Here is a 23,898-nt window from a genome sequence, read left to right on the forward strand (position 1 = left end):
TTTTCACCGGACCGGCCCAGGAGGAGGGCGGGCGCCTTTTTTCCGGCCGACGTTCCCCTCGGAGCGCAAGACGGATGTCGGGGCGCGGCCTGGTGGTCGGCGTCGATCCCAGTTGCAGATTTTGGACTCTCACACCACCCAGCTTCATGCCTCCTTGCCCCCCCCCCCCCCACCCCCGTTGTCGTAATATGGTTCGCTACACGAGGACGGTGCTGCATTTCGGAGGGGGGGGGGGGGAGGGGGGGAGAGGCCCAGAAGGATCGACTGCGCACCGACCAGCGCAATGCCGCGAAACAGCATCAAGAAGGCGCTGACGCACACGCCAATGGAAAGAGCATATGATCGAATTCCTGCCACCACTCATTGCAACTTCTCGCCATCCATGCTTGTGCCAGTGCACACTCCCACAGTAGCCGACACAATAGACTGGAATTCTGAGCTATCAAGTGATCGCAGTGTATCCATATTTTCTGTGTGATAATGTGTTCCAGCATATCAGATGCAGAAGAGAATATGGAGATTAGAAGAACCTGTCGTGGTCTGCATCAAGCTAGTCAGAAGTAGATAGCTGGTGTCCTACCCCCCCCCCCCCCCCCCCCAACTTCCACCAAAAGAAGAGAACTTTTTATGAGAGGTGTACAGGACCCTCGATTCTACCCATGGAAACTACAGTCACATTAATGTGTCCATCTGTAAATATCTTAATAACCACCTTTTGCTGTGCGGACCTCTGCGAGATGTTTAGGGGGAGAGTCACTGAGGTTCTGGAAGGTACCGACAGGCATGTGGAGCCACGCCGACTTCAGTGCCGTGGCCACCTGCGCTAGGTTTGTCAGTTGAGGATCTACGGCGTGAACAGCCTGACCTAGGCTGGAATTTGTTGGCCAGAGGAGTACGGTAAACTCGTCCTGGTGCTCTTCGTACCACGCACGTACACTGCGAGCTGTGTGAAACTGTGCACTGTCCTGCTGGTAGATGCCAGCCTGCCGACGCAAAACAAACTGCATGGAGGGCTGGACGTGGTTCCCAAGGATAGGTACATACTTGTGTCGATCCATTGTGCCTTCCAGAATGACGACATCACCCCGGGAATGCCCCGAAAACATACCATAATGCTCCCTCTTCCGGTCTGTACTTGCGACGATTATTGTAGGGATTTTTGCTTTCAGTCCGATGGAGCATAATGCGTGATTCATCTGGAAAGGCCACCTGTCATCGCTCAGTAGACATACAGTTGCAGCCTTGGCGTGCAAATACAAGTCCTCGTCGCAGATGAACGGCAGTCAGATTGGGTGCATGAATCAGGCGCCTAGTGCTGAAGGCGATACGCAGCAAAGTTTCCTGTACACTGAGGAGACTCTGTTGGCAGGCCCTTGATTCATCTGTACAGTTAGCTGCTCAGTTGCACGTCTATTCGCCCGTACACATCTCCGCAGACGTTGTTCTCTCATCTATGGCCCGTGAAGCACCACAGTTGCTGACGTGCCACTTTAGGGTAGTGGGATTTTGCCATGCATGTTACACTTTAACCACTTCGGTATGCGAATAGTTTATATATTCAGCCGTTTTGGGAAATGCTTCACTTTTTGCCTAAAACCCAATGACCATGTCCTTTTGCAAGTCAGATAGATCGCTCCATTTCCGCAATACATCAACGACAACGCTGTTTCCCGCCGCCTCTCTTCCCCCCCTCCCCTCCCCCCCCCTCCCCCGACACGGTTTACCTGGTCCTGCCCCCTGCCATCTATGAGTGGTGATTGCATGATGGCATCGAACACTTTTTGCCTAAAACCCAATGGTCATGTCCTTTTCCAAGTCAGATAGATCGCTCCATTTCCGCAATACAGCATCGACTACGCTATTTCCCGCCGCCTCCCCCCCCCCCCCCCCCTCCCTACACGGTTTATGTATCCTTCCCTGCTGGTCCTGCCCCCTGCCGTCTATGAGTGGTCATTGCATGTTGACATCGGACACAGGCGGTGGTCAAATTAATGTGACAAGCATCGTAATTTGTTTATAGGAAGTTTACTTAAGGAAAACATAGATGACAGTTACTAGTTTGGTAGAATGTAGTGTCATGCTACATTGCGGAATATCGATCCATACAATGTAGTTTTTAGTGAGGTACCGGAAAATAATTTCGCATCGTGGTTGGGAGTTGGAAGACTGTAACAGAGGACGTATGCGTTCTGCTCTCCGTCGGATATGAGTACCAGAGATACATTAGCTCAGTGGCCCAGGATATGCAGAAGTGAGCGCACTAACGCAGCAGACTGGGATAAGGTCGCCACCGGTGTGACATCAAGGCGGCGTGGCAGGGCAATGAAAGTGCACCGCGGCGCCATATATTGGGCACTTAATGACGTAAGCCAAACACCGGCAGTAAAAGCGGTTTCAATTAAGACGACGGAAAGCCGGCGCGGGATCGATGCGGGCGCAAGTCACGTTGGGCCGCCACAGAGCGCCTTCCCGCAAACTCGCGCAGAAAGAACTAATTAACTTGTTGCGCCAGAGCAGGCGGCTGCGGCCCGTGGGAGTTGAGTGGAGTGCGGTGGTCACGTTGCGAGGCTGCACGTGATTTGTACACGGAGAGCAACCGGCGTGTGGTGCGTACGGGCAGTCTCCGCTGATAATGGACACGGTAATGAGTGCTCTCGGAGACAATGAGAATTGTTTCCATTGCAGCACATCCATTTCTTTTGGCATGTACTTGTTTCTTTCCTCCCACCGGTGCTCTCTCTCTCTCTCTCTCTCTCTCTCTCTCTCTCTCTCTCCCTCCCTCCCTCTACCCCTCCACACACGCACTTAGCGTGCTGAACACACACACACACACACACACACACACACACACACACACACACACACGTGTATATACTAGTGTTCACATACATATGGAGAGACACCCCCACACACAATTATTGTAATTACGAGCTGCTTTAAAGAGATTTCACCGACTTTCGAGACAATGTCTACCACATAGATGGAGACAGAGTCTTGGGACAGAGTTTTAATGCATGCATCGAAACTAAAAGTTTACCTCGACCCCGGTAGTAATTTCCCGGTTCAAATGGTTGCCCATAGGTGACTCCCAGGTGCAACTAGCTCGCTAACTCGCTCGTTCACTGTCCACTATGCGCTGCGTCGAGGTGACGATAACGCAACAAAAGTCGCTTGAGTTCTTCATTTCAACAGATTCAATGTAGTTACAGTTGTGCTGAATTTCAGCCTGACACCTCCTAGAGCTCAACGAGTTTGACGATGACACTAACTACAGGTTCCTTTTGTAAAATGAAATATCTACATCTACATCATACTACGCAAGCCACCTAATGGTGTATGCCGGAGGGTACTTTCGGTACCACTATCTGATCCCTTCAACCCTGTTCCACTCGCGAATAGTGCATGGGAGGAATGATTGTCAGTAAGTGTGGTGTGCGTACTGTAAGACCTTCGGTACACACACCATCAGATTATTTGACTTGTCACTCTAACGAAGTGGGCGAGTGTCAGCAATATGTCTCGTGGTCTTATCGTGGCGTGTTTATCTTCTGCCGTTAGGTCAGACGATAGAAATGTCACTTGCACGCTTAGAGTAGCAGATTGACGGTGACCAACTTTAAACAGAACTTGATTAATTTTCACACTCATTTATTAAAATAATAAAAATCATAGATATTACGTAACTTGATTCTGGATGCTGTTTACAATTGACAATCTGAAGTTCCTTTGGTCTTGGTACGTTAATCTTATTCTCACATATCTCTGATACTTGACAAAGTGTCTATAAATTTCTCTTCATGGCTATGTACAGGAATATGATAATCGTATTAGGCGCAGACTGAAACTTGACTATAGACTGGTACAGACTAATGCAGACTGACTAATCGGAGGTCTGTACACTCGTTATAATACCTCGAGCGTTCAGGTATCACTGCGCGAGTGTGATCCGCGAGGAGAAAAGTTCTACGTTAGCAGCAATCTCATTGGGTGCGTTACATATTAATACGCGGATCGATGGAAGCAGAATTTGGTCCGTCTCTAAGACAGCGCCATCTCGTAGTGCGGAGACGGACGAGCGCTGCGCCTGCGCTGTTGTGCTTAGCGGGGACCGCTCTAGTGGGAAAGTTGTGTACGCGCTGACTAGGCGGAACTATGTACACAACAGTAAGCCTCTGTATTGGCTCTAATTTATCGAATTTTCTCCTCGTGGTCAATAAGCGAGATTTATTTGGGGGGAAGTAATATGTTGTTCGACTCCTCCTGAAAAGTGCTGTCCCGAAATTTCAATAGTAAATCTCTCCGTGATGCACAACGCCTCTCTTGTAACGTCTGCCAGTGGAGTTTGTTTAGCATCTCCGTAACGCTCTCTCGCCAGATAAACGATCCCGTGACGAAACGCGCTGCTCTTCGTTGGATCTTCTCTATCTCCTCTATCAGTCCTACCTGATAGGGATCCCAGACAGATGAACAATTCTCAAGAATCGGACGAACAAGCACCTTATAAGCTACTTCTTTCGTGTATGAGTTACATTTCCTTCAGACTCTTCCGATGAATCTGAGTCTGGTGTCTGCTTTACCCACTATCTGTTTTATGTGGTCATTTCACTTGACGTCGCTCACGATAGTTACGCCTACATATTTTATGGGAGACGCTGTCTCCAGGTCTCTAGCTGTTTCTCATCAATAGTGCATCCGTACAGTAGTGGATTTATCTTGCTATGTATGCGCAATGTGTTACATTTATTACAGATTGTCCCCGTATGCTCGTTCAAGATGTAGAGCGTATTCACCAGAGTGTTACACACATTACACAGAAATCTACACGGCTTGCCAGCCGAGAGTTAACCATTCTTCATGTAAATGTCTGGCTTGTTTGTGGCAATGTTTGAGTTTCAAATTATTCAGAATTCGATTGCTACATACCATTTATGATGGTGATTAACAATTATGTGCATATTTTTGTCAGTTCATTGTTGTATTGGAGATAGAAGATAACAGTTCCTTTTCACATTCACTGCTCAGTGAAGGGGCTACGTTCTGCTTAAGTGGGAAAGTGAACCACCGCAACGTTGGAACACGCGCAACGCAGCATCTTCATTCCACTGTGGAGTTCGAGAGAGAGAGACTCGAAAGCTTCATGTACTTTTCATTATTTCCCAAAAGAATATTTATGGTCTGTTACTTTAATGCGGGAAAGGCGGGTACATAGCCCCTACTTTGATGTGTCGGACATTTATTTTTCATCAGGACGGAATACCGCCACACTGTTACCTGTATGTAAGAGTATTTCTTGACAGTGTGTGGTCTCAACAATGGATCCGCTGAGAGGGGCGCACTGTTATCACAATGCACCATTGGCTCCAAGGTCACCAGATTTCATGGCTTGTGATTTTTGTGGCTTTTATGAATAACTCTATCTATGATGCCCTGCTTTAAGCAACTTGGGGTTAACTGCAGGGTAGCATAGCAAAATAACTGAATGCGGTAAAACTAGACATGTTCGGCATCAGGGAGCATCTGCGAACGTTACTTACACAAAAATGTCCAAAAAAAAATTGCCGGCCGAAGCGGCCGTGCGGTTAAAGGCGCTGCAGTCTGGAACCGCAAGACCGCTACGGTCGCAGGTTCGAATCCTGCCTCGGGCATGGATGTCTGTGATGTCCTTAGGTTAGTTAGGTTTAACTAGTTCTAAGTTCTAGGGGACTAATGACCTCAGCAGTTGAGTCCCATAGTTCTCAGAGCCGTTTTTTTGTCCAAAATCAGCCTCCAGAACACTTTTCTTTATTTCCAAAAGACCGGTTTCGGGTCAGCTCCCCGTTTTCAGATCATTTGTCACAGGTACAGAGTAACCTGTCGAATATGAACCTGAAAGGTCACCCTTATTACTCAATTATGACAGTGAACTTTCAGTTTCATATTAAAAAAGTTACTCTGTAATTGTAACAAATGATCTGAACATGGGCAGCTGGCCCGAGACCGGTAATGTGGAAATAAAGGAAAGATATCTGAAGACTAAATTTGTACAGTTTCGACAGTTTCGAATGCGGTAACTGCAGACACGCTACTAAAAGTATGGGTTTTTATTGTGCGTCCCCGTAGAGGGCACATTGCACATTTGAGAAAGGTAAATGAAAACTTTAATCCTAAAGACGTTTGTAAAAATACTTCAAGGTTGTATTTTTATGCATGTAGGAGATATATCCTTGTAAATAAGCATGTTTGTATCTCATTAATGTAGAAGACATTACCTTGTGGAAATGGATGAAACTTTTTGAAGCACCCTGAATTTCGAAAACCGATATTGGAGTTGAGTTTATTGCGACCATACAAGAGAACAGTTTCATTATTTTATGGTTAACTTGGACAGTTTTCTTTCAGATGTGTAGATTATACATTATTTTAGCCCTAAGTATATTAACCGATTCTCAGGTCCACCTCCAGGCGTCCTATATTAAGTTCCTACACTAGAGGCAAGCAGCACACTGACATAAGTGAAGATATGTTCCATTAATATGCATCAATTCATTGTTTTCTCAGTTTAAGGATCTGAAGAGTCTCTGAGGATTGATCAGATCAATCTGTTTTTAAATTTGTCATTTTCGTGACAATGTATATTAGGAACTGCAGCACTGAAGAGTTCATACAGGGTGACTCATGATAGCTGTTCTTGGATATTTACTGAACTTTTTAAAATATAGTAGGCTAATTCTGTTTTGACCCAAAAGAACTGTGGAAATGTCATAACCAAATGATGTTTAGTCTCTTTAGTTATATTAACTACAGAGATACCGGTATCAACATAGCTTTTTTAGTTGAAATATACTAATTTCTGCTGCTGGTATCGAGGTTTTGAAAGAGGCAAAGTCATCGGTATTTAATTCTTTAAAACACTGGTAACAGTTTTGGAGAAAATTCAGTATTTAGAAAGTAGGATTTATCTGTTTAGAGCATGAAACTGATCGCTGTCTTATGTCGAAGTGCGTATTTTTCTACGGAAATCTTGCGTCAATACGTTTCAGCTGGACGTAGCTAATAGAGCCTATTTACAATAGCGGAATAGTGGGGAAAAGTTTAATATAAATCTGACACGAGGGGTATTCAATAAGTAATGCAACACCTTTTGTTCTGAAAGCAGGTTGGTTTTATTCAGGATTCCAGTACACCATATTATTTCCCACTCTTTTGGCTACAAAGCCTCATATTTCAACATAATCTCCGTTCAACTCGACGGCCTTACGCCAGTTCACTGGGAGGGCCCGTATGAAAGCATGGTACCACTCTACAGGTCGACGATGGAGCCACTGTCTTGCTGTATCAATGACCTCCCTCGTAACCCACAACAAATTCCGCACAGATGGTCCTTCATATCTCTTTATGGTCGTCTGTTAGGCACACCTTTGAGTATACCAAGTGTTGAACGAGTGTGTCAGTACTACCATCAGAGACGTCCAGCTCAGCAGCGAGGCGTATGATTGTGATTCGTCGATTACCTCGAATGAGTCACAGCTGTGTGCGGCTGGCCTCCACACGGATGATTCAAATGGCTCTGAGCACTATGGGACTTAACATCTGAGATCATCAGTCCCCTAGAACTTAGAGCTACTTAAACCTAAGGACACCACATACATCCATGCCCGAGGCAGGATTCGAACCTGCTACCGTAGCGGCCGCGCGGTTCTAGATTGAAGCGCCTAGAACCGCTCGACCACACTAGCCGGCGTCACACGGAGATCGAAGAGGTTTACGCGACCTTGTTGCGATAATGAGAGATGCTTCACCCAACGACTCACCGTGCTTTTGTTCACTGTCAGGTTTCGTAGACATTCTGCAAGCGCCTATGAATATCTGCGATGCTCTGGTTTTCCTCCAAAAGAAACTCAATGACAGCTCCCTGCATAGTATGCACATGTGTTGCAGACGCTGTTTTGAAGGCTACGTACAGCGCCGTCACCTATCGGAACTTCACGAAATTAGAGGGACTGTAGGAGAAATATCCCACGATGTCCGAATGTAAAGTCAGCATTGAATGCCCCTCGTACTAATGACACGTAGCTACTTGTGCTTGGACCGATAGACCACATGGAAGGCAAGGAACGTGGCATCTAAGAATGACTGACGAGTTAGCTGCGGTATCAGGTCACGCCAACTGATAATGCCTTCACGTGCTATCCGGCATCAAGGAAAGAGCTGGGTGAGGGCTTTCCTAGCCACAAACATTGATAAGTCTGGTAGCCATCATATTGATATCACATACAGAGTGATTACAATTAAACTTCCGCTACTTGAACCAGAGTAAACGGAAAACTACTCTCGTGCTCATAAATTAAGGATAATACTGATACACGGTGAAACAACGGTCTGGTGGGCGGTTTGCGGGTTTCAATCACCTCGGGGTATGAGCATGCGGTGCATTTGACCTGCGGTCGTCGTACGGTGGCGCTGGCAGCACTCCACATACACGGAAGTGTGTTGGTGCATGTCAGAGTACGGTGCAGCGAGTAACTGTGCAGAGGTTTTCACACGTGCTAATGGTGACTGTGTGTTAAAAATGGATTAGAGAACACATATTGATAACGTTATGAGGGGTAGAATACTAGGGCGACTGGAGGCTGGTCAAACACAGCAGATCGCAGCACGGGCTCTTCGCGTGCCACAGACTGTGATCTCAAGATCATTGCAACGATTCCAGCAGACAGGAAACGTGTCCAGGCGCAACAGTACGGGGCGTCCACAGCGTACAACACCACAAGAAGACCGATATCTCACCATCAATGCCCGCAGACGGTCACGGAGTACTGCAGGTAGCTTTGCTAGGGATCTTACTGGAGCCACTGGAACAGTTGTCTCTAGACACACGGTCTACAGACGACTGAACATACATGCTTTATTCGCTCGGAGACCTGCAAGGTGCATTCCACTGACCCCTGCTCACAGGAGAGTCCGTAAAGCCTGGTGTCAAGAACACAGTACGTGGTAATTCGAACAGAGGTCCCAGGTTATGTTCACGGACGAGTCCAGATATAGTCTGAACAGTGATTCTCACCGAGTTTTCTTCTGGCATGAACCAGGAACCAGATACCAACCCCTTAATGTCCTTGAAAGGGACCTGTTTGGAGGTCATGGTTTGATGGTGTGGGGTGGGATTGTGGTTAGTGCACGTACACAACTGCATGTCTTCGACAGAGGAACTGTAACAGGCCAGGTGTATCGGGACGTCATTTTGCACCAGTATGTCCGACTTTTCAGGGTTGCAGTGGGCCCACCGTCCTCCTGATGGATGATAACGCACGGCCCCACCGAGCTGCCATCGTGGAGGAGTACCTTGAAAGAGAAGATATCAGGTGAATGGAGTGGCCTGCCTGTTCTCCAGACCTAAACCCCATCGAGCACGTCTGGGATGCTCTCGGTCGACGTATCGCTGCACGTCTTCAAACCCCTAGGACACTTCAGGAGCTCCGGCAGGCAGTGGTGCAAGAATGGGTGGCTATTCTCCATCAGCTGCTCGACCACCTGATCCAGAGTTGTGTGGCCTGTGTGCGTGTGCATGGTGATCATATCCGATGTTGATGTCGGGGTACATGCACAGGAAACAGTGGCATTTTGTAGCACATGTGCTTCGGGACGGTTTTCTGAACTTATCACTACTGTGGACTTTAAGATCTGTGTCGTGTGTGTTCCCTACGTGCCTATGCTATAAGCGCCAGTTTTCTGTAATACCACGTTGTGTGGGACCACATTCTGCAATTATCCTTAATTTATGAGAATGAGTGTGTGTACCGTATGGATGCCAAATTTCTTAGGAATGATGTTCAGATTATGCACCGCTGTGTCATGACTTATTGTTAGGCGTCGGTACTGCTGCGGCCCATCAGTGCGCACTGCAGTTTTGAACTGTCAACAGATGTGTGGACTAGATGAGCAGGGCTTTACTCGAATAGCTGTTTTATCAAATCAACAGCAGCAGTGCTACTGCTCTTCACAACTATGGACGCATTAAGGAAATGTTTTTCAACCCCGCATGATTCGGAAGTTCGAATTAACTGGTGATTTGGGAATTGCTCCGGGACGAGGCCGATGGCCAATTGCTCCACAAATTGAAGAAATTAGTGCAGCCGTGGCTGAGAATACCGGACGCAATGTGCGATCTCGAAGCAGTAGATGAGCTGCGGCATGACGGCTGAACATTCCATGGTTCACCGTTCGAAAAGTGTTGCGAACAAAATTGTGAAATTGTATCTGAAGGGCTGTCCCAGGCTGTCGTGGATGCACACGGTCACCACATGAGCAATGTTTGTAGCCTGGAACGTAAACGTGGTAAGCAATTAACAAAACATCACGCTCTGATGTGGAATTTAAAATGTATTTCTTTCAGTGTCTGATTGGTTATTTCACCTTTGCATGTCCTTTTAAATGTTTCCACAAATTTTCATTGTCCTACGATCACTCGGTTATCATGGGAGCTCTCTCAAGTAACGAGAGTTTAATTACGACCACCCTCGACATCTCCGTATGTCAACTGGTACTTCCTCTGGGAAGGCCGGTGAATTTCAATAAGAAATTGTGCGTGCCTATTATACGTTGACGTTTTCTCAGTGAAGTAACACTTACGTGGTCTGAGTTGTACCAAACGTTCAGACCATACTGCCTCTGCTGTTCAAAGTGCCTCAGCCAGTGCGAATTCTCAGCGGCCTAATAATCCATTTTCTTACATTCAACTATCCATGAGCTGTAAACGTAGCTTCGTCGTTAAAGAGAATTTTTTGAAGAAAGAACCTGTTGTCCTGATGCTTCGAACAGTACGATAGAGTTCCATTCGTCTTCTGGTTACTGTGCTGCTGAAAGGACACGTGGTACAAATGGTAGCGTCCTGCGCGCAAAATGTGAACTACACCAAGCTGACCTATTCCAGAGGCACTTGGAGTTTCTCTGGAGCTAACCATGGCGAGCAGCAATTGCCAGAACATCTACATAGCTATTTCGTTCTCTCCCGCTCCGTTTGTTGTTGACTTGTTCCTTACGCTCCCATACGCTCAGATCTGTATTCCAGTGCCCTCCCAATAACTTTTTTTTTTGCACATTCGCTGAACTGTAATTCTTTTTTGAAATCGTCTGTCGGGATAGATACTTTTTTATGTACAACTCAGTTATGGACTTCAAGATCCTCCTACGGTCTGGGTAGGGAAATAGCATATATAGTAGTAGTTTTTTTTTTCCTAACTAACCGGCACTTGACGCACTGGATCGGCATAGACAGAATGAAAGCTACGTTTCCTCTGTGCCGCTTTTATACCCGTTACACAGTGGTGCCACACTGTGTTTTTTCCTTATCCCTCGCAACGTATTCCTTTATTTTGATATGAAAATGCTAACTGCCATGCTGGCCACTAGGTTGGTAAGATATTGTTGTCACAGAGCGTTACAGTGCGGTAGATAACTCCTAGAAGATCGTTGGCCCGCGTGGACGTGGCAGCACGTCTTCCCAACGAGTCTCACACGTGCTCGATGGGATTTAAAAGGGAGGTGTCTACAGCCGGCCGGAGTGGCCGAGCGGTTCTAGGCGCTACGGTCTGGAACCACGCGACCGCTACGGTCGCAGGTTCGAATCCTGCCTCGTGCATGGATGTGTGTGATGTCCTTAGGTTAGTTAGGTTTAAGTAGTTCTAAGTTCTAGGGGGACTGATGACCATAGCAGTTAAGTCCCATAGTGCTCAGAGCCATTTTTTTTTGGAGGTGTCTACAAACTCACATTCACTCACCTCAGTTAAGCATACTGGATTAAATTTTAGGGACATAGGAAAGGCACAGGTACAAACATATCACTGTAAAAACAGAGAATAACACGACTCACTTCCCTCCTAGAGGTTTATTACCTTGGAATTCAGGTAGCATGTGGCGACACATCACAGAAGTGGCGTAAAATGAGTATCAACGTTCAATGCCTACCGTTAGTCTTATTTTGTACAGATTACACACACTTGAGAGATATTGTAAGAGTGGAGGCGAGTGTGATTTATAAACAGTATTCTTCATAGAATGACTACACTTTCACAGTATCCTATGAATGAACAGAATTCTGCCACATGTCTTACAGAGGCTGGACAAAAGTATGGAAACACCACAATCACAACAATTAACGGTGCTTAATACGGTTTAGGAAAAGCGTTGGCATTAAAAACAATTTCCAGTCGTCTCGGAGTGGATAAATACAGGTCCTTTATAGTTTTCAATGGTATCTTATACCACTCTCGCTGGAAAGCAGTGGCAAGTTTCGGTAACGATGACGCAGACGTACAGCGATCAAACACCCTTTCTCAAATGCAGATCACAAACGCTCAATAATTTTGAGTTCTGATGATTTTGGTGGCCAGAGGAGGTGCGTCAATTCATCACTGTGCTGGACAATGTGAGCTGTGTCAGCGTGACCCCTGTCGTCTTGGAACAGCCAAAATGGTAAACCTTAAGAGTAATGTGATCTCGTTGAGTGTCCATGGAGCCCATGAAATTCCACAATATGGCTTCCCAAATCGTCAGGAACCCTCTCAACACTTTGGACTTAAACTCGGCGAGAGGTTGAACATAATGTAAAACAAGACTCATCCGCCCAAACGACTTTCTTACGTTATTCTACAGTCGAGGTTTTATGGCGTCGGCACCAACGTTTCTTACTACGGGCATTTTCAGCACTGGTGAGTGGTTCTGGAATTCGAGCTCACCTTGCAATTCCCTACTTACGGGATCCTCTTCGAGTTGTTTTGGTGCTGACAGAATCCGCGAGTATGACATTCACTTCTGCAGCGACTTTTCTGGCTGTTATCCTCCCTCTTTGCGTCACAGTCCTCTTTACTGATCGTCCGTCACGATCGTTCAACACCCATTTTCGTTCCCGTTATGACTTAGCGGATGATATTTTTCGGCTTCCCCTGTACGCATTATAAATAAATCTTCAATACGTTACCTTTTGAAACACCAAACGCTTCTGTTACCTTGGTTACGGAAGGGCCCACAATCAGAATACCAAAAATTTGCCCACGTTTGGATTTCCGTAGCTCCGACATAATGCCCTCACAACTAAACAGAACACTGTTCTGAGCACGGCTGCCACTTGAAAACTAATGGCATAACAAAGGTGCCGTTCGTGGTCAAATTCAACAGCCAACCTACCGGCTTGGCTACCATCTGCATTTGTGTTCAAGCACAAATTTCTAGCGGTGATTCCATATTTCTGTCCAGCGCCTGTACTCGACTGAATCTAAGTGATCATTCAATTTCATATCTCTACAGATAGGTAGCTACAGGTACGCGTTTGTATAAGTTGTGCGATATATAATGTATCATTTATATTGTAGCCACATGATACTATTTTTTCGTATTTTGAAGTGCATAATTTTACATTTCTGCAAATTTTTTGAAGTCTTAGTGGTACGGGACGAGATAAGGACTTGAGTTAAGAAGCTGTCCTCTCAGTCAGGTATACACAGGTGTCGTCTGTTGTGACAGGCGGTCCTACAGTGGTGAGTACTGGAATGGAGACTTGTCATCCTCGAGTGAAAAACCGATGGCGCCAGCAACGAGTCAGTGGAATACGTTTGCAGTTACGAAAATAGAGTCTTTAATAACAAATACTAAACAAAATAAGTAACAGACTGACATGTGACATAAGGGATAACACTCCTTCTACTCGTAAAATTCCAGTATTAAATTGTTTGACTAATTAACTAGAAAATGTAATTTTTATGTAACAATTTCCGGCGAGATGTCGGACAAAAACAGATGCAGATGCCACAAAGGCTGTCATAAATATAATACTGAAATTTAGTGTGATAGCCGGCCAGTGTGGCCGAGCGGTTCTAGGCGCTTCAGACTGGAACCACGCGACTGCTATGGTCGCAGGTTCGAATCCTGCCTCGGGCATGGATGTATGTGATGGCTTTTGGTTAGTTAGGTTTAAGTAGTTCTAAGTTCTAGGGGACTGATGACCTCAGATGTGAAGTCCCATAGTGCTCAGAGCCATTTGAACCATTTAGTGTGATAAAAGTGAGTCAGTGCCCTGTTTTGTCTGATGCACCTCACTTACGTTGACATTATGCTTGTTGTGGTACTTTGACTTTGTGTGTCAGTAGTTCGGTTGGCGCTTAAGTGAAAGAATGAGAACTTTTTGAGTTTTGCTACATCACGAGTGATTTTTGTACCATATATGTGAGGGTGGTTAGTGTAGGTGAATGAACGAGAGTTTTGTACAAGTTTCGCAGTCCAGGAGGACCGTACATTTGTCCGCCTCAAGTAAATAACAATGGCATGTCATTATATTACTCACGACGACTGCATCTAACGCATCAGTCGAATAGCCAACTACACGCAAGTGTTTTTCATCTAACAAACGCTATATTTTCAAGAAACGAAATGATGCGTAGGTTTCGAGACCAGATCGATACCAGCTCCGAGGTCATCAAAAATAACTACTGGTCAGTTCAGCAATGATGTCAGTATAGCTTTCAAAAATTATAGGGGAATTTATGTTTGACCACAATGCTACCTCGGACAGTAATGATATTGCGCTTTCCCGCCTGTGGAAAACTGGCATTGACCCTGGCTTTAACTGAAAATTATGTTTAATACTCTAACAGCTGTCATACTTAGTTAATACCCTTAATGTCAGTGCTTACCACCTGAGGTTATCAGAAAAGAACACAAAGTGTCAGTAGAATGTGTGTATGAAAGCGTATCTGCTGATGAAACTTGCGGCATTGAGCGCTTAGTTTAAATTATTATGAAATAAGTTAATTAGCTTCTTTACACGAAACGACATAAACTGAGTTTAGCCCCCACTCATTAGCTGAGACCGTGTGAGAAGCGCTAGCGCTGAGTTCTGAGCACGGTGGAGCTTACTTACTGCTGCTCTCCATCACTCAATAAGGTGAAAAAATTTAACGGGAGCCGTCGTACATATACTTTCGGTAACAGATTATGAGATAAATTTTTTCTTTCAAATTTTAATTAATATTCTAATTAACCTTAATCCATAGCTGTCCTCTAATTAGGCTGTTTTTAAGCTGTATTCGAGAAGTCTCAGCATTTTTAGTTGAAGACATTTAATCCTCTAGTAGATGACATGTAAAGATTCAAGTTCTCCTTTGATTCTCAGCATCCTGCTGCTACCTTCACCTTAATTTTGTTTGTAACGTTCGTTTTCTTTTGTCAGTTCCTTCTGCATTTCACACTTTTCAATTCTTCTCTTTCCACTCACATTTCTCTCTTTCTCTCTCTCTCTCTCTCTCTCTCTCTCTCTCTCTCTCCCTCCCTCCCCCCCCCCCCCTCACGTGTGCGCGTACACACAGACCCACCCACCCAAGCACCCACCCGTGCACACACACACACACACACACACACACACACACACACACACACACAGAGATACACTCACACATTTCTAATGAAATGCAAATCATGGTTAGAAGCGTTGAATGCCTCTAGGATGTTGCGATATTTGTGCCTGCAATAACGTTCCGTGCTTTAATCATCATATCGTAACACCAACCTACATTTGAATGCTCCGTTGATTAGTTTCATTTTGTCACGTGGAACCATAATCATCTCCATGAGCTGGAAGAGAGAAAAGAGTGTATTATAATAAATGTACAACTCCAATAATGATGCTCCACTGGACACAGTACAGCTGGCTATTCCAAAAACCCATTTTGGACGGAGTTTAGCACAGTTCTTATGATGTACGAGATTCATTTTTAGGGTTCCGTACGTTAGTCGACAACAATGGAACCCTTAAAGGATCGCTTTACTGTCCGTCTGTCTGTCCGTCTGAGTACAGACGCCTTTCCTCAGAAAAAGGTATTGGTATCAAACTGAAATTTATGCCACATACTAAAGTATACGGTCCCTTGGCGGTATAAATAATTTAAGCTTCTAAATCAATGCAGTCAAAAGATACGACAATGCATGTAACATATTTAGATACTCGGAAAGTCACTCATCCAGACGTGTAGGTGAACTATGAATATACAGTACATGTCAGGCTTAGCAGTCTAGCGGAACGTCAGCCGGCGTGGTAGCTCAGCGTGTTCGGTCAGAGGGCTGGCTGTCCTCTTTAATATAAACTCTCAGTGAAATATTCAACGATGAACTTGAAGATGTGCTATGGGACATCCACGCAGACCAAATGCCGAGAACAATGAGGAACAAAGTGAAGGAGAAAAAAGGATTTAAACTCTCAGTCGAGCGATGGATTTTTTGATATTTTGTTTTACCTATCCTTCCCCTCCCAACGATGTGAGGAGTGGCTAGAACCGACATGCATTCCAAACTGCACGTCAAACTGTGGGACCCCTTTACCCAGTTCCGTAAGTGGGGCAGATTAGGGACACGAAAATCACTGGAGTGGCGTCCGATAGAAAGAGCAACAAGAAAATACGATTATTATCTATATATTTGTACGGAATCCTCAGAGCACGGGTTCCAAATGCTGATTTTGCATTCTGGCAAAACTGTGAAGCTAAGGAAATTAGAATTCGCGTCGGTAGTGAAGCGATCATTCCTTTATCTGGTGGTATCTAAGATACCAGCAAACGTCCCAGGCCGATGCTTTAAAGAATCGAATTCACACATATAAAATAGCTTCAAACATCTGATTACTTTACAAATGAGTTAACGAGTAACGTATTTGGCGATTAGCATGCACGTTGGAAAAAGTTTGAAATTATGTTTAAAGTTTGTTGGAATTTTCTAGTAGTAGTAGTAGAGGGTTTTTTGGGCACACGACAGCAAGGTCTTCAGCGCCCGCTCAGTAACATAGTGAGACGGGTGTCAAGAAAATACACAGAACAGGAAGATAAAACAGAACATAAAACACAGGTAACAAGCTTTGGAAAACATGTGCCTACCCACACCAAAGCGTGGGACGAAGCAGGGCGTCAGCAGTAAAATATGGACAACACAGGAAGAAAGTGGTAGAGGGAGCTAAAAGAATGTAGCAGATGGAAGTGGCTGGCAGACCGCAAGGAAAAAAGGGAGAAGTAAGCCACTTTGCAATACAGTAAAACCTCCAGCCTAAAAGTTTAGGCCAGAGTCCAGACACATTACAAAACTTTAAAACCTTAGACACAAACGTCTCATCCTTAGCTGAAACACAAAATGGTTCAAATGACTCTGAGCACTATGGGACTTAACATCTATGGTCATCATCCCCTAGAACTTAGAACTACTTAAACCTAACTAACCAAAGGACATCACACAACACCCAGTCATCACGAGGCAGAGAAAATCCCTGACCCCGTCGGGAACCGAACCCGGGAACACGGGCGCGGGGAGCGAGAACGCTACCGCACGACCACGAGCTGCGGACAGCTAAAACACAAGGCAGATACCCATCAACTCGTACTTCTGCCCGTGCAGCACGGCATAAAATGCAGTCTGTTAAAATGTGCCAGACAGAGATGTGCACACCACAGGAATTTTCTAAGTGCTCTCATTATCGAACACTCGATATGTATAGTCCGGGTAATCTGCGTTCTGTTTTAAGCGGAAGCTAAGTTTTCAACGTTTATAACGCCATATCTCCTGAACTATGCATCGTAGAAAGACGTAATTTTGCACATTCGTTCATTTGTATACGACAGTGATTAGGATTCCAGACCGCGCCGCTGCTACGAGCGCAGGTTCGAATCCTGCCTCGGGCATGGATGTGTGTGACGTCCTTAGGTTAGTTAGGTTTAAGTAGTTTCTAAGTCTAGGGGACTGATGACCTCAGATGTTAAGTCCCATAGTGCTTAGAGCCATTTGAGCAACTTTTTCGGATTCTCTTCATAAAGGGATCCACCGCCGAGAAATTCATGTCACGTTGCAACACCAAGTGGCGACTGTCTCTGAGCTGTGGCCCGGGCTCGCCTCATTGCCCGCTGGTAGCTGTTAGTATTGCGCCACTGCACAGCCAGATGAACGCAGTTTATGTAAATTTAAGGTGGAAAGGTGGGGAGAAAGGAAAGAGGTTTTCATGATGTCAGCTGCACCGGCACTCTGTGAGGATTTAGCGGCTACGAGTGAAAATGCGTGCCAGCCTGGGATTCGAACCTGGGAGCTCCTGCTTACTATGTAAGTAGGCTATTTAGGTTTTCTTATTGGTAACGCCACGTAGCGCTCTGTATGAAAATCATTGGCTGTGCTATGTGCAGTCTGTGGCTAGTTTGTATTGTTGTCTGCCATTGTAGTGTTGGGCAGCTAGATGTTAACAGCGCGTAGCGTTGCGCAGTTGGAGGTGAGCCGCCAGCAGTGGTGGATGTGGGGAGTGAGATGGCGGAGTTTTGGACAGAGACAGTAAATTTGTAAGACTGGATGTCATGAACTGCTATATATATTATGACTTTTGAACACTATTAAGGTAAATACATTGTTTGTTCTCTATCAAAATCTTTCATTTGCTAACTATGCCTATCAGTAGTTAGTGCCTTCCGTAGTTTGAATCTTTTATTTAGCTGGCAGTAGTGGCGCTCGCTGTATTGCAGTAGTTCGAGTAACGAAGATTTTTGTGAGGTAAGTGATTTGTGAAAGGTATAGGTTAATGTCAGTCAGCGCCATTCTTTTGTAAGGATTTTTGAAAGTCAGATTGCATTACGCTGAAAATATTGTGTGTCAGTTTAAGCACAGTCATTTATAATTTTTCTAAGGGGACGTTTCAACTAGGCAGTTGCGTTAACCCCTGCACCACCCGGATACAGTGTTTGTCGCAACTGCACAAATTATCTCAGTACACTCCGCAGCCCACTCCCATTCCCACCTGGCGTCATCTGTCTGCAGTCCCCTCCATGTTTCACTTTCTCTGTACTTTGAGATTGCTGCAGGCGGTCGAACTGATTGTGCACCCACACTGAAGGTGGTGGATTCACTGCCCATCGGGGCAAATCAGTTATATGAACGCGTAGTGTCTGTTCTTTCGGACCACCTTCAGTGCAAATTCACAATCACATTCGACATCCTGCAGGAATCTCAAAACTTGCGAGCATGGACGACGTGGACAGGGACTGCGGGTAGGTGGCGCTGAGTGGGAGTGTGGGTCGGCTGAGGGAGGGGGGGGGGGGGGGGGCGTACCGAGGTAGTCCGCGCAATCGTAATAAACATTGTGTGTGGCGTGTGCAGTGGTTAACGCAACTGCCTAGTAAGCACCAGATCTTGGGTTTGAATCCCAGGCTGGCACGCATTTTCTCGCCTTGTCGCTGATTCTGCATAAACTCGCAATGCAGCTGACATTGACCCTCCGTTGCTCGCGCGGATGACACTCGTCATCCACATGACTTTCCCGCTCAATTTTGTCTGACAGGGCTGGATTGAGCCCTCGCCATTTTCAGTACCTTTCTGTTAACTCTCCGGCTGTTAGCTCCAATGATTGTTGCCTTTCAGTTACGAATGATACCGGGTGATCAAAAAGTCAGTAGGAATTTGAAAACTGAATAAATCACCGAATAATGTAGATAGAGATGTACAAATTGACACACATGCTTAGAATGATATAGGGTTTTATTAGAACCAAAAAAATACAAACGTTCAAAAAATTTCCGACAGATGGCGCTTCATCTGATCAGAATAACAATAATTAGCATAACAAAGTAAGAAAAAGCAAAGATGATGTTCTTTACAGGAAATGCTCAATATGTCCACCATCATTTGTTAGAAATAGCTGTAGTCGAGGAATAATGTTGTGAACAGCACTGTAAAGCATGTCCGGAGGTATAGTGAGGCACTGGCGTCGGATGTTGTCTGTCAGCATCCCTAGAGATGTCGGTCGATCACGATACACTTGCGACTTCAGGTAACCCCAAAGCCAATAATCGAACGGACTGAAGTTTTGGGACCTGGGAGGCCAAGCATGACGAAAGTGGCGGCTGAGTACACGGTCATCACCAAACGACGCGCGCAAAAGGTCATTCACGCTTCTAGCAATATGGGGTGGAGCGCCATCCTGCATAAACATCGTACGTTCCAGCAGGTGTTTATCAGCCAGGCTGGGGATGATGCGATTCTGTAACATACTGGCGTACCTCTCACCCGTCACTTTAGCAGTTTTGCTGTCCAGCGCCATCTGTCGGACATTTTGTGAACTTTTTTGTTGTTCTAATAAAACCCCATGTCATTCCAAGCATGTGTGTCAATTTTTACCTCTCTATCTAGATTATTCCGTGGTTTCTTAAGTTTTCAAATTTATACTGACTTTTTGATCACCCGGTACATTGTTTATGAAACATTATTACGTATAGTCTGGAGGACACTTGTCATCAGCGCTAGCTCTGATGCCACAATCTGAAACACAGTACGTCTGTATTGCTGTGTGCTTCTGCCCCGACCCATTCACCTGCGTATGGCCGATGCACTCGCAGTTGTTCGGTAATCCAGACCCTTAGGTTCGGCTGCAGGACTGACTTTCACCTGCTTGCACCGATGGCTACTTACCAGTCCACACTCCATCAGTGCAGGAAGCAGTCGCCCGTGTCCTAAACAAAGACGGGTCTTAAAGGCACCCATTCATAGCCCGACTGGTCCTCCACTGACGGAGTGTGGATTGGCAGGTAGTGGTCGGGACAAGCAGGTAGAGGTCTGCCGTCGAGCTGGTGGACCCAGAACCCAGAGCAGACTGCAAGGAAAGGACAAATCGGCTTCCTGTATCCTCTCAACATTTGCCACTTTCCCCGCTTCTGCTGGATATCTTCACTGCATGCACAACAGTACAATGACACTACAAGTCACAAACGTCTCCTTGCTTAGCAAAAAATCATATCTCTAATCTACATAATGCACCTCTCAAATGTTTACAAATGAGTATTGTCTTTTTCTACTACATAATATTATTGTTTTGCTGCTTACGAATGCATGTTGTTGCATGATTGCAGCTAACGATGCCTTCCAATGCTTATTCAACACCTTTTCATATTTTGAACGCTCTGCAGACGGTTGCAGATAGCAACCGAAACTAGATATCGAACTTTAATTGTGATAGGAGAATTGCGATCTAACCATTAAAAGTTTTTACTTTTAAATTTTTTGAGCATGTCAGGCTTCACTGATACGTTATACTGATTGCATATTATTTAAATCTTTTGCTAAACAAATGAAAATGTATCATTGAAAAACTATTTAAAAAATTACAATTTCTCACAGGTAACACAAAAATTGCTCTATTTCCACACACCCCTAACAGCTGGCACTAGAAATTACATTTGTAGCACACAGGTACATACAATGAGATGTTTCAAAGTAAATTATATAGTTAATTGAGATAGAAGAGAAAAAAATTAATGAAATGTGTTAATGCCTCGAATTTACTGTGTCGTTGCAAATATTAGCCAGCTCTAAAATTTGATTCCTAAACAATTTATAATTTTCTTTTCTAGAACACTGGAACATGTTTTCTCGAAATAACACTCAAGTCCAACTGTTAAGTTGTCTTTGAAATTCATGAAACACAATGAGACGCAGCGCTCAGGTGTGCACAAAACGGTTCCATGGTAAAATTGTGACAGGTCTCTAAGCAGTAACAGATGATCATTACCCGCGATGACTTTCGGAGCCTTAGGTCCACATGCAGAAAACAGCAATCGATTTGACGAGAAGCTATTTGGCTTGGTCGTCAGGAATGCAATGTCGTTGAAGGAACTTCTATGAAATTAAATTTATCAGAGAATTACTGTTCCTATAAAGAAATGCTCCACAGTTATCTGCACTGAGTTCACATGTCCATTACGTATATGCTGTGAGGTGACTAAAGTTATGGGATACGTCCTAATATGGTGTCGGACATCCTTTTGCCCAGCTTAGTGCAGCAACTGCACGTGGAATGAACGCAACGTGTCGTTAGAAGTCCCTAGCAAAAATATTGAGCCATGCTGCCCCCATAACCGTCTATAATTCAGAAAGTGTTGCCGGTGCAGGATTTTGTGCACGAACTGACCTCTTTACTATGTCCCAGCATTTCGGTGAGTGGCCATATCATTCTCTCGAACGGTCCAAAAGGTTGTTCAAATCAGTCGCGAGCCATTGTGGCCCGGTGACATGGCGCATTACCGTCCACAAAAATTCCTTAGTTGTTTAAGAACATAATGTCCATCAATGGCTTCAAATGGCTTCCAAGTAGCCGAACATAGCCATTTCCAGTCAATGAACGGTTCTGCTGGATAACAGGACCCTGTCCATTCCATGTAAACACAGCCTACATCATTATGGAGCCACCACCAGCTTGCACAGTGCGTAGTTAACTTGGGTCCATGGCTTCCTGGGGCCTGCGCTGCACTCGAACCCTGCCATCAGCTTTCACCAACCGAAATCGAGACTCATCTGACCAGGCTACGGTTTTTCAATCCTCTATGGTCCAACCGACATGGTCCTGAGCCCAGGAGAGGCGCTATAGGCGATTCCGCACTGTTACTAAAAGCACTCGAATCTGTCATCTGCTGCCATTAACGCCAAGGGTTGTATTCTTTCCTATAGCCACGAGGGATGTTATGTTTTGGGTGTAAAACGTAACATCCCTCGCGGCTATAGGAAAGAATACATCCCTTGTTGGAATCGAGAAGCTGAAAATCTTTATAACGAATTCCAAAGAACTGGAGATCCTGACATAGGAAACCAAATGCTAAACGCCATAAATGAGGACAGAAGGGAAAGATGGGAACATACAACAAAAAACCTGGACTTCACCCGATCTAGCAGGAGGGCATGGTCTCTCTTATGCCAGTTGCGAACAGCAACACCCCTAATCAATAACAAACCTAAAATATCCCCTTTACAAGTAGGACTATAGATAAAACGACGGGCGGAAAATGTCCCAGTAGATGATATGTTCGAGAAAGAGATTACAGCGGAGATTAAAACTATCGACAGCCAACTCGAAGAACATGCGGATTTCTCTATTCCGTTCACAGTTTTGGAAATGAATAACACGATAAAATCTCTTAAACTGAGGAAAGCCGCCGGTCTAGACGGAATATTCCCTGAATTCATCAGACACCTGGGCCCCGCCGCCCGTTCATGGTTTAGGCAATTCTACTATGACGTCATGAACACCAGTCGGGTTTCCTATCCGTTCAAGATAGCCAAAATCCTCGCAATCTGAAAACCAGGAAAGCCACAGGATGACCCAGCTAGCTATTGGCCAATAGCCCTATTCAGCATTTGCTACAAGCTATTAGAAAGACTGCTGTACAACAGAATATATGATACCATCTTGCTCGACGGACTCATACTCAAGCTGGAAAAAGCGATCCCTTGCCGCAAGACAGCTAAGCTTCTGGAAAACATGTTGAAAAATCGCTGCTTTAGAGTGAATGTAGGTCAATCTACGAGTAAATCCTACTCAATAAACAATGGGCTCCCACAGGGATCAGTGGTGGCTCCTCTTCTCTTCAACCTATACACGAGCGACATGCCAGCAACTAAATCGCAAAGATTCTGCTATGCAGATGACATTGCAATAGCCACTCAGAACAAGACATTCGAAGAGGGGGAAGTTACTCTGTCAACTGACCTTCAGCTTCTTAACCAGTATTATACGAAATGGAGGCTCTGCCCAAATCCAAATAAAACTGAGGTAAGCGTATTCCACCTGAACAATCATGAGGCAAGACGAGAGTTGCAAGTAACATTCTGCAATGAGCGATTGACGCACAACAGCCATCCAAAATATCTAGGAATCACCCTTGACCTGTCACTAACCTATAAAATACACCTAGAAATAACCAGTCAAAAGATAAAGAATTGAAATAACATATTAAGAAAGCTGAGTGGAACCTCCTGGGGAGCTCAAGCTAACACCCTACGCACCGCAGCACAATCTCTTGTTTACTCGGTGGCAGAATACTGCGCCCCAGTCTGGTACAAGAGCACACGCACGAAGAAAATAGACGTCCA

The sequence above is a fragment of the Schistocerca serialis genome, chromosome 4 (assembly GCF_023864345.2).
Source record: "Schistocerca serialis cubense isolate TAMUIC-IGC-003099 chromosome 4, iqSchSeri2.2, whole genome shotgun sequence".
Classification (NCBI taxonomy): domain Eukaryota; kingdom Metazoa; phylum Arthropoda; class Insecta; order Orthoptera; family Acrididae; genus Schistocerca; species Schistocerca serialis.